The sequence below is a fragment of the Triticum dicoccoides genome, chromosome 3A, assembly GCF_002162155.2.
Source record: "Triticum dicoccoides isolate Atlit2015 ecotype Zavitan chromosome 3A, WEW_v2.0, whole genome shotgun sequence".
Classification (NCBI taxonomy): domain Eukaryota; kingdom Viridiplantae; phylum Streptophyta; class Magnoliopsida; order Poales; family Poaceae; genus Triticum; species Triticum dicoccoides.
The window spans coordinates 57,326,650-57,337,741 of NC_041384.1; positions in this window are offsets into that span (position 1 = coordinate 57,326,650).

Consider the following 11,092-nt stretch of genomic DNA (forward strand, 5'->3'; position numbering starts at 1 on the left):
GTGTGCATGCATGAGAGAAAGTTAGTGGTAGCTACAAAGGTTAGAGGATTGTGTGGGTGTAAGAGACTAACAAAGATCATAATTTGATATGAAAGTGGATTCATATATTTGAATAGGAGATCGTAGTGTTTTAAAAATTTGCATGCATGAATATAGCGGTGATACGCGTGTTGTGGTTTTGCACATGTTATACCATAATGTGATAATGCATGGCATTTGTAACTCACAACTAAATATCGAACAATCTAAACCATACTATACATCAACAATCTCACATTTTATTTGAATTTGTGATAATGTGTGGCGTTTGCAGCTTACAACTAAATATCGAACAATCTAAACAATACTATATATCGAACATTCTCACATTTTATTTGAATTTGTGGTAATGTGTGGTGCTTGCACCTCACATCTAAATACTTGTAGGCGTAGGGGGCAGGGCACCATACATAATGTGATAAACACATTATACATGTGTGACATGGTTTAGATTATGAAGATCTAGCTAGAGCTTGAAAAGTACTATGATTTGAAATCAACATAAAGTGGATTCAAAAAGTTGAGTTCGAGTTCATATAGTACACATAGTTCATATGTAACTTGAGACTAATCATGTGGTGTGCTGTGAAGATAATACACAAACGATGGTTTAACTTGACAATAATGATGATTGTAGATCTTATTAAAATAGAGAAACGAATTCAAATGCTTTGACTTCACCACAATCATTATTGTAGATCTTATTCAAATAGAGAAACAAATTCAAATTTAGTTCATATTGAAGCTATAGTATATACATTTGAAATGCACTAAAACGTCCATTTGAGTAGTAGGTTGCATGCATTATACACGTAGCGAAATATTTTAATTGAACATAACATGAATTCAAAGTTTTGAATGACATTTGTAGTGCGAATTGATTTGGTACAGTACACGTTAGGCTTGCCCGGAAATTTCAACCCGCGCCTTGTTAGCCCGAAATATTTAAGATATATCTTTGTCTCGTTGTGCTCCGACAACACCCTCCATATCAACCCGCGCCTTGCTATTCCAAAATTACAACGTGCGCAAAAACTCCCACCTCCTGTGAAATCCCGACACGCAAAATTCTCGTGATACCCCTGAACCAAAAGAAACGCCTCAAATCGGTGGGGGTTCTTTCGTAACTTACCCCACATTTCGGCCAAGCGCATCCCTAAGCAATGGTTCCCCACTCCCATTCCATTCGTCCTCCCATTCGTACACAGAGGCCGGGAAAACCCGCGAAGCGCCACACACTCCTCCATCCGCCACCCAGCCGGAGCCTCTTCCCCGATGACATCGTCCATAGAAACACCTCGACGTGCCTCATCCACCATACCGGATGAGGATCCGTCGTCGATCTGGTCATCCTGCCGGTTTAGCCACCCCGTCCTCCACCTCCAAGGAGCTGCCCCGATGTTCCCCTCGTCTTTCGCACCACCTCGATTCCCACACCGCCGTCTTCACCTGCACCACCGAAAGAGCATCATCATCACCGTTTCCTCGGATGAAGTTGTGGCCTAATCGGCGCTGTCGGTGTCAAAACCGGCGGATCTCGGGTAGGGGGTTCCGAACTGTGCGTCCAAGGTCGATGGTAACAGGAGACAAGGGTCACGATGTTTATCCAGGTTCGGGCCCTCTCTATGGAGGTAATACCCTACGTCCTACTTGATTGATATTGATGAATATGAGTATTACAAGAGTTGATCTACGTCGAGATCGTAATGGCTAAAACCCTAGAGTTCTAGCTTGTATGACTATGATAATGAGTCCCCTATCCGGACTAAGTCCTCCGGTTTATATAGACACCGGGAGGATCTAGGGTACATAAAGTTGGTTACAAATAAAGTAATCTACATATCCGGTCACCAAGCTTGCCTTCCACGCCAAGGACAGTCCTATCCGGACACGGGTGCAGTCTCTGGTCTTCGTATCTTCATAGCCCATAAGTCCGGCCCATGGCTAACAGGCCGGACACCCGAGGACCCCTTAGTCCAGGACTCCCTCAGTAGCCCGTGAACCTGGCTTCAATGACAAGGTATCCGGCGCATAGTGCTATCTTCGGCATTGCAAGGCAGGTTCCTCCTTTCGAACTCCAAAATAGTCTTCGGACAAATTGATCATGTCTGGACCTGTAACACACAGCCGTAGAGAGTATTGTATTCTATGAATCCAATCTAGTGACAACTTTTAGTAATGTGACGTCATGCTTCTCGTTCATTACTTCGAACCGTTTCCCAGCCCGCCGTTCCATGTTTCAGGGCGTGGTTGTCATTGACACGTCTTGTCGAAGTAGAGATCGTGTCCCCTAATTGCGGGATTTTCATCAATATGAACGTGGGTAACCCAACCGTCCTGCAGGAAAGATTCTTTAGGAATAGGCAGGTTCTTAGGCTTAGGAGGAGGTGTTCAATACCCGCTGCCTTTATAAAGGAACCAAGGGTCGTCTTTTATGCCAAACCTCTCCTCAACCTTCCCAACCTCGAGTTCTAGCACCCAAGGTTTGACTTCATCCTTTCAAGCCTCCCCATCATGTCTGGACCCAGCTCCCAAGGCCGATGGGTGGCTTCCTCCGTTACGGAGGAGGACATCGCAAAGCTTCGGGCGGCCAGATATTTGACTGCGGAGGTCCACCACAGGCTTCCTGCTCAAGGACAGGTTATTCCAACCCCCAGATCTGGTGAGAGGGTCGTATTCATCTCCCACTTCCTCCAGGGGTTAGGGTTCACTCTTCACCCCTTCGTCCGGAGGCTAATATTTTATTACGGACTAGATTTTCATGACCTAGCCCCGGACTCTATCCTCCATGTCTCGGCATTCATCATTACATTCGAGGCCTTCCTCCGAATCCCCCCACACTTCGGCTTATGGCTCAAGACCTTCAGTGTGAAGCCGAAGATAGTCGACGAGGAATACGTGGAGTGCGGCGGTGCTACGATCAGCCAACTCACCAGCACTCCTTGGCCAAAAGGTTATTTTACCGAAACTTCCAATCACTGACAGCGGGAGTGGTTTTATGTTACGGAGCCCTGCAACACCAAGTGGGTAGCTGCACCCACATTCCGTCCTGGCCCACCATTACAGCTTGCATCATGGGTCAACAAGGGGCTGGACTGGGGATCAGTTGATGAAGTGCAGACTTTACAGAGCTGCATCCGAACCCTCCTTGAGAGAGACATCGATCTTGTCAACGTGATCCAAGTGATGTTAGTTTGCCGAATCCTGCCATGCCAGCGCAGGTCTCGCCGCATGTGGGAGCTTAATCCAGAAGGACCACAAACCCTCCAACACTTCTACGACACCACACACGAAGTGATGTGGAATTTATTTTTTGGGAAGCGGAAACATTGGTTGGACACTACCGAAGATGCTGGCCTTAACTGCAACCGTCCGGATACCCCGGTAAGCACTTGGCTCCCGAACTCTTTGTAATTATGCATACCATAATATGGTACTGAGCAAGCTATCTTCTTCCAGGGCTGGACAAAGAAGGCAGAACTAATTATGTGTTCGGCCCCTCTGCCCGAGGGCCCAGTGAATCCTGTTCTAATAAGGATGCTGGCCCTGGCACCATACTAGATTCCTGTGAAGGAGGGCAAGGCGAAGAGTGAGAGGACCAAAGATGGCACGTATTCCAAGGGTGCATTGGACATTGTGTCCGAAGGAATCAAAAACCCCTCATCCGAAGACAAAAGTGAAGGGAGGGCCATGGTCTCCTTTCCTCCTAGGAAGAGAAGGGCCGCCTCCGAATATTGGGAGAAGCAGGCGCCTAAGCGAGGCAAGATGCCTTAGGTGGGTGGCTCCGGCTTGGAGGACGTCGAAGCACAACACTACAAGAAATATGTCAACTTGTGACCATGACTATTGGTCACTGAAAGGTCATTGTTTTTCATTTGCGACCTTTTTGTGACCAAAAACAGAAGGTCAAAAGGTGGCGATCGTAAACTGAAATTAACGACCTTCTCTGTGAGAAGGTCGTAGATGTTTACGACCAAAACAGAAGGTCGTTGAACCCATGACCTTTTGTTTTGGTCACTGGCTGTCTGCCTAGACCACGTCGGATCCGATGTGGCAATCTGACGTGGAAAAATTGCGACCTATTCAAAAGGTTACTGATAAGATTCAGCCCAGTCCGAGTAGGTGTCTATATGGGCCGAGCCCATTAATTTGGCCCATTTATTATTATTTTTTCTATCAATTTTTGGTCTATTTCATGGGCCTAGCCCAACATTTCAGCCATTTATTTTCTAGGCCGCACCCTTTTATGTCCAATTGTTCGGGCCTTAGCCTTTTTTAAGTCCAATTCTTGTTCAGGCCTCAGCCTTTTTGTGGTCCTTTTAAATTTTGGAACTCGACCCTTTTACAGTCCATTTTATTTATTTTCGGAAATTAATATACTAGCATTGCTGAAACAGACCCAACTATGTTTGGACTGTGGCCTTTTTAAGGTCCAGTAGTGTTTGGGCCAAGGACTCTTTCAGTATTATGTTCACATCCAACTAGATACATTTAATAGCAAAGCTCGCGATACATCAAGACCGTACCACCTCAAGAAAACGAGAGAGAGAGAGCGATCAAACACATAGCAACTGGTACATACCCTCAGCCCCGAGGGTGGACTACTCCCTCCTCATCATGGAGAGCGCCAGGATGATGAAGATGTCCACCGGAGAGGGATTGCCCCTCTGGCAGGGTGCCGGAACGGGTCTAGATTGATTTTTGGTGGCTACAGAGGCTTCTGGCGGTGGAACTCCCGATCTATCCTCGTCTCTGATAGTTTTAGGGTATATGGATATATATATAGGCGGAAGAAATACATCAGGGGAGCCACAAGGGGGCCAAGAGGGTGGAGGATGTGCCCAGGGGGTGGGCGCGCCCCCTGGCTTGTGCCTTCCTTGTTGCTTCCCTTACGTACACCCCAAGTCTTCTGGATTGCTTCCGTTCCAAAAATAAGTTTCATGAAGTTTCAGGTCAATTGGACTCCGTTTGATTTTTCTTTTCTACGATACTCTAAAACAAGGAAAAAACAAAAACTTGCACTGGGCTCTGGGTTAATAGGTTAGTCCCAAAAATAATATAAAGTGTATAATAAAGCCCATAAACATCCAAAACAGATAATATAATAGCATGGAACAATAAAAATTATAGATACGTTGGAGACGTATCAGCATCCCCAAGCTTAATTCATGCTCGTCCTCGAGTAGGTAAATGATAAAAATAGAATTTTTGATGTGGAATGCTACCTAACATATTCATCATGTATTTCTCTTTATTGTGGCAAGAATGTTCAGATCCATAAGATTCGAGACAAAAGATTAATATTGACATAAAAATAATAATACTTCAAGCATACTAACTAAGCAATCATGTCTTCTCAAAATAGCATGGCTAAAGAAAGCTATCCCTACAAAATCATATAGTTTGGCTATGCTCTATCTTCACCACACAAAGTATTTAAATCATTCACAACCCCGATGGCAAGCCAAGCAATTGTTTCATACTTTTGATGTTCTCAAACTTTTTCAATCTTCACGCAATACATGAGCATGAGCCATGGACATAGCACTATATGTGGAATAGAATGGTGGTTGTGGAGAAGACAAAAAGGGAGAATATAGTCTCACATGAACTAGGCGTATCAACGTGCTATGGAGATGCCCATTAATAGATATCAATGTGAGTGTGTAGGGATTGCCATGCAATGAATGCACTAGAGCTATAAATGTATGAAAGCTCAACAAAAGAAACTAAGTGGGTGTGCGTCCAACTTGCTTGCTCACGAAGACCTAGGGCATTTTGAGGAAGCCCATTGTTGGAATATACAAGCCAAGTTCTATAATGAAAATTTCCCACTAGTATATGAAAGTGACAAAATAAGAGACTCTCTATCATGAAGATCATGGTGCTACTTTGAAGCATAAGTGTGGAAAAAAGGATAGTAGCATTGTCCCCTTTTTTATTTTTATTTTATTTTTTATTTGGCCTTTCTTTTTATTTGGCCTTTCTCTCTCTTTTTGGCCTTTTTTTGGGACAATGCTCTATTAATGATGATCATCACACTTCTATTTATTTACAACTCAATGATTTCAACTCGATACTAGAACAAAGTATGACTCTATATGAATGCCTCCGGCGGTGTACCGGGATGTGCAATGACTCAAGAGTGACATGTATGATAGATTATGAACGATGGCTTTGCCACAAATACAATGTCAACTACATGATCATGCAAAGCAATATGACAATGATGGAGCGTGTCATAGTAAACGGAACGGTGGAAAGTTGCATGGCAATATATCTCTGAATGGCTATGGAAATGCCATGATAGGTAGGTATGGTGGCTGTTTTGAGGATGGTATATGGTGGGTGTATGATACTGGCAAAAGGTGCGCGGTATTAGAGAGGCTAGCAATGGTGGAAGGGTGAGAGTGTGTATAATCCATGGACTCAACATTAGTCATAAAAACTCACATATTTATTGCAAAAATCTATTAGTTATCGAAACAAAGTACTACACGCATGCTCCTAGGGGGATAGATTGGTAGGAAAAGACCATCGCTCATCCCCGACCGCCACTCATAAGGAGGACAATCAATAAATACATCATGCTCTGACTTCTTAATATAACGGTTCACCATACGTGCATATGCTACGGGAATCACAAACTTCAACACAAGCATTTCTCAAATTCACAACTACTCAACTAGCACGACTCTAATATCACCATCACCATATCTCAAAACAATTATCAAGTATCAAACTTCTCTTAGTATTCAATGCACTCTATATGAAAGTTTTTATTATATCCTTCTTGGATGCCCATCATATTAGGACTAGTTTCATTACCAAAGCAAACTACCATGCTGTTCTAAAAGACTCTCAAAATAATATAAGTGAAGAATGAGAGTTCATCTATTTCTTCAAAATAAAACCACCACCGTTCTCTAAAAAGATATAAGTGAAGCACTAGAGCAAATGATAAACTACTCCAAAAGATATAAGTGAAGACCAATGAGTAGTCGAATAATTATGCAACTATGTGAAGACTCTCTAACATTAAAGAATTTCATATCTTGGTATTTTATTCAAACAGCAAGCAAAACTAAATAAAATAAAATGACGCTCCAAGAAAAACACATATCATGTGGTAAATAAAAATATAGCTCCAAGTAAAGTTACCGATGAATGAAGACGAAAGAGGGGATGCCATCCAGGGCATCCCCAAGCTTAGGCTCTTGGTTGTCCTTGAATATTACCTTGGGGTGCCTTGGGCATCCCCAAGCTTTTTCTCTTGGCACTCCTTATTCCATAGTCCATCAAATCTTTACCCAAAACTTGAAAACTTCACAACACAAAACTTAACAGAAAACTCGTAAGCTCCGTTAGTATAAGAAAATAAATCACCACTTAGGTACTTTTGTGAACTAATTATAAATTAATATTGGTGTAATATCTACTGCATTCAAACTTATCTATGGTTCATACCCTCCGATACTACTCATAGATTCATCAAAATAAGCAGACAACACATCAAAAACAGAATCTGTCAAAAACAGAACAGTCTGTAGTAATCTGGATCAAACGTATACTTCTGGAACTCATAAAATTCTCATATAAATTGCTGGACGTGAGGAATTTATCTAATAATCATCTTCAAAAATAATTAACTAAATATCACTATCCAGATAAAAATGGCAGCAATTCTCGTGAGCGCTAATGTTTCTATTTTTTATAGCAAGATCAACAAGACTTTCCCCAAGTCTTCCCAACGGTTGTACTTGGCACAAACACTAATTAAAATATAAAAACTCAATAATAACAGAGGCTAGATAAATTATTTATTACTAAACAGGAGCAAAAGCGAGGAACAAAAATAAAAATTAGGTTGCCTCCCAATAAGCGCTATCGTTTAACACCCCTAGCTAGGCATGATGATTTCAATGATGCTCACATAAAAGATAAGAACTGAAACATAAAGAGAGCATCATGAAGAATATGACTATCACATTTAAGTCTAACCCACTTCCTATGCATAGGGATTTTGTGAGCAAACAACTTATGGGAACAATGATCAACTAGCATAGGAGGGCAAAACAAGCATAACTTCAAGATTTTAAGCGCATAAAGAGGAAACTTGATATTATTGCAATTCCTACAAGCATATGTTCCTCCCTCATAATAATTTTCAGTATCATAATGAATGAATTGAACAATATAACTATCACACAAATCATTATTTTCATGATCTACAAGCATAGAAATTTTATTACTCTCCACATAAGCGAAATGCTTCTCATTCGGAATAGTGGGAGTATCATAAGAGGCTCGAATACTATAAATTGTTTCCACAATAAAAGAGTAATGTTCAGAAAAGGGGTAATCATAATCATGACAAGTTTTATAAATATAATCATCACTACTTTTTATAGCATAAGTATCATCACAATAATCATCATAAGTAGCAACTTTGTTTTCATCATAATCAATTGAAACCTCTTCCAAGATAGTAGAATCATTACTAAATAAAGTCATGACCTCTCCAAATCCACTTTCATAATTAATATAATAAGATTAAACATTCTCCAAAATAGTGGGATCATTACTTCCTAAAGTTGACACTCTTCCAAACCCACTTTCATAAATATAATCATCATAAGTAGGAGGCATGCTATTATCATTATAAATTTGCATATCAAAACTTGGGAGACTAAAAATATCATCTTCATTAAACGTAGCATCCCCAAGCTTGGGAAAAACATTAATTGCAGCAAATATATTTTCAAAAACATCATCTTCATCAAACATAGCATCCCCAAGCTTGGGCCTTTTCATATCATAAGCATAATCACTCTCATCATTAATAGTATGGATAGCACCAATAGTATAGCAATTATCATATTCTTCCAAGCAAGTGCCAAAAAGATTTTCAAGATCGTAAGAAGTATCATTATATTCCACAATTATATTTTCATGAGGCACAACAGTAATAGGAGCAACATTATTTGGGAGAGATATCTTTTTACCTCTCTTCCTTTTTCTTTTCTTCTTCTTCACCACATCATGTGTGGGTTCAATCCTATTTTTGGAGCTCCTTATTAATGAGATTGGTTGAATAGGAGGCTCCTCCTTGTTACCTAATTCATCATAAGAAATAGTAGGAGGGTATTGGGAAGTCTCTTCCCTCTCATTAGTATTCTCTTTATCTTCTATTTGTTTTCTCTTTTTTATGTAGTTGGCGATATAAGGATTTTCAGTACAATTCACCGCACAATACATATAAATTTCCTCTAGATCAAAGCCAAGAAGTTTATCACGGGCAAATACTGGAAGATAGTTAGTTATCCGTTTCATTTTTTCGTAACCCATAAGAAAACTAAGTTCATTATGATGTGCAAGAGAAATCAAATCATCACAATTTTTGTAAATGATTAGATCATGAAACAATTTGCATCGGATGGTTAAATGATCACGTTCATTGCAAAGTTCACAAGTATGGCCAAGAAAATTTTAATTTTCAGCACAAACATCTAGCCTTTCTTGCAACCATTTAGTTTCTAAATGCTTATGACTCTTGCAATATCTATATTCCCTATTTGGTGTGTACATGCAAACCCTATGCACTCCACAAAAATTGATATGTTTATAGGAGAAATTTTCATCATAACTAGTGCAATCATCATTAGTACTATGGATATTCAAGGAGTTCATACTAACAACATTGCAATCATGCTCATCATTCAAAGATTTAGTGCCAAACATTTTAATGCATTCTTCTTCTAACACTTTTGCACAATTTTCCTTCCCATCATACTCACGAAAGATATTAAGAAGATGAAGCGTATGAGGTAAACTCAATTCCATTTTTGAGTTTTCTTTTATAAACTAAACTAGTGATAAAACAAGAAAATAAAAGATTCAATTGCAAGATCTAAAGATATACCTTCAAGCGCTAACCTCCCCGGCAATGGCGCCAGAAAAGAGCTTGATGTCTACTACACAACCTTCTTCTTGTAGACGTTGTTCGACCTCCAAGTGTAGAGGTTTGTAGGACAGTAGAAAATTTCCCTCAAGTAGATGACCTAAGGTTTATCAATCCATTGGAGGCTTAGGATGAAGATGGTCTCTCTCAAACAACCCTGCAACCAAATAACAAAGAGTCTCTTGTGTCCCCAGCACACCCAGTACAATGGTAAATTGTATAGGTGCACTAGTTCGGCGAAGAGATGGCGATACAAGTGGTATATGGATAGTAGATAATGGTTTTTGTAATTTGAAAATATAAAAACAGCAAGGTAACTAATGATAAAAGTGAGCACAAACGGTACTGCAATGAGTTGAAACCAGGCCTAGGGTTCATACTTTCACTAGTGCAAGTTCCCTCAACAATAATAACATAACTGGATCATATAACTATCCCTCAACATGCAACAAAGAGTCACTCCAATGTCACTAATAGCAGAGAACAAAAAAAGAGATTATGGTAGGGTACGAAACCACCTCAAAGTTATCCTTTCTGATCGATCTATTCAAGAGTCGGTAGTAAAATAACATGAAGCTATTCTTTCCGTTCGATCTATCATAGAGTTCGTACTAGAATAACACCTTAAGACACAAATCAACCAAAACCCTAATGTCACCTAGATACTCCAATGTCACCTCAAGTATCCGTGGGTACGATTATATGATATGCATCACACAATCTCAGATTCATCTATTCAAACCAACACAAAGTACTTCAAAGAGTGCCCCAAAGATTCTACCGGAGAGTCAAGACAAAAACGTGTGCCAACCCCTATGCATAGGTTCATGGGCGGAACCCCCAAGTTGATCACCAAAACATACATCAAGTGGATCAAAATAATACCACATTGTCACCACGGGTATCCCACGCAAGAGCTACATCAAGTGTTCTCAAATCCTTAAAGACTCAATCCGATAAGATAACTCCAAAGGGAAAACTCAATCCATTACAAGAGAGTAGAGTGCGAGAAACATCATAAGATCCAACTATAATAGCAAAGCTCATGATACATCAAGATCGTACCACCTCAAGAACACGAGAGAGAGAGAT